This window comes from Hippopotamus amphibius, chromosome 3, assembly GCF_030028045.1.
Source record: "Hippopotamus amphibius kiboko isolate mHipAmp2 chromosome 3, mHipAmp2.hap2, whole genome shotgun sequence".
NCBI classification, from domain to species: Eukaryota; Metazoa; Chordata; class Mammalia; order Artiodactyla; family Hippopotamidae; genus Hippopotamus; species Hippopotamus amphibius.
The window spans coordinates 113,182,665-113,184,446 of record NC_080188.1 but is presented as its reverse complement, the minus strand read 5'-3'; the positions used below and the strand labels follow the sequence as shown (position 1 = coordinate 113,184,446).

The window sequence follows — 1,782 nt, the reverse complement described above, 5'->3', positions numbered from 1 at the left end:
GGCATATACCCAGAGACAACCATAATCTAAAAAGAAACATGTACCAGAATGTTCATTGCAGCACTATTTACAGTAGCCAGGACATGGAAGCAACCTAAATGCCCATTAACAGATGAATGGATAAAGAAGAGGTGGCACATATATACAATGGAATATTACTCAGACATAAAAAGGAATGAGATGGAGCTGTATGTCATGAGGTGGATAGACCTAGAGTCTGTTATACAGAGTGAAGTAAGCCAGAAAGAGAAAAACAAATACTGTATGCTAACTCATATATATGGAATCTTAAAAAAAAAAAAAATGGTACTGATGAACCCAGTGACAGGGCAACAATAAGGGTGCAGATGCAGAGAACGGACTGGAGGACACGGGGTTGGGGGGTGGGTGGGGCGAAGGGGAAGCTGGGCCGAAGTGAGAGAGTAGCATAGACATATATACACTACCAAATGTAAAATAAAGAGCTAGCAGGAAGTTGCTGTATAACAAAGGGAGATCAACTCGATGATGGGTGATGCCTTAGAGGGCCAGGACAGGGAGGGTGGGAGGGAGTCCTGGGAGGGAGGGGATATGGGGATATATGTATAAATACAGCTGATTCACTTTGGTGTACCTCAAAAGCTGGTACAAGATTGTAAAGCAATTATATTCTAATAAAGAGCTTAAAAAAAAAAAGTGAAGCACAGCTCAGCATGCCTGGGTTTCTTGGCTTGTAGGCACCAGCAAAGGGCAATTTAGAGGGGTCCTGGCCTTTGGGTATAGGGATAAAGGTAGCTCTCTTAGTTGGTAGTCTTCCCAGAGAGGACATCCCTGTGTCCCTGCTCGGTAGCTGTAAGCCTGGCCTCCAGCATTTTGGGAGCCAAATGAGTGTCAGGAGGCTAGGGAACCCTGTTGTAGATTGCATTAATCACAGTTTGCAATCTGGTACTCGACTAATGCCCAAATTCTACATGATATCCCCAAATCCAAAAGCTTTGTGGTTTGACTTCTACAGAGAAAAAACTTGTCTACAATCTTTTGGGGACAAGGTAAGGAATCTGAGGTGCAACCGCTTTCTGTTCGGACTTTCCATTGTCTTCCTATTTTTAGCCCCAGCCTACCCTTACCTCTAGAAATACCTAGCTAGGGAATTCCCTGGTAGTCCAATGGTTACAACTTGGCACTTTTACTGCCAAGAGTCCAGGTTCAATCCCTGGTCAGGGAACTCAAGATCCCACAAGCCCAGGGCCCCCCCCCCAAAAAAAAAGTACAAAACAAAGCAAAACAAAACAAGTAGAGAGAGAGATACCTGGGTCCCCAACTCCTGAGCCTTTAAGGACTTCTGCAGTGAGACTCAACTAATGTCTTGTTAGCTTCGCCCTTCCGCTTTGTAGGGGCTTAAGAATTAGAAAATTGCTTTATCTCTCAACTGCTTTACTCACCTCCTGTGCTCTCTTTACCCTAATGGAATCATACCTTTTATTTTTATATTGCTGACATTTTAGTTGAGTCATGGAAGGAAATACACATAAAATTGTTTTCTCAATCCCCCATGTTAAACTAGAATAATTGCTTTGTGGTAACCACTCCAAAATTGCTGCTGATAAAATTAAAAATAAAAATTTCTGATTCATCGTGAGTGTGAGTTAGTCTGAGTTCAATGCCAGCCAAAGCAGGGAGAATCTGATCCAACACAGAGGGATTCAACTCTGTAGGAGGGGGTCTTCAGATTAACTGTCAAAAATAACTCAGAGACAATTGTCCTAAGCCTTGAGGACTTCATCCTATGTAAGTATACAGCAA

General features: G+C 42.8%; 1 non-coding gene across 1 annotated transcript; it reads left to right on the top strand.

Moving 5' to 3' along the window:
• Window positions 1-1,131: 1,131 nt before the first annotated feature.
• Window positions 1,132-1,204, top strand: TRNAK-UUU (transfer RNA lysine (anticodon UUU)). Its single transcript has one exon. It is a non-coding gene; the product is annotated as a tRNA-Lys (tRNA).
• The last annotated feature ends 578 nt before the right edge of the window (window positions 1,205-1,782 follow it).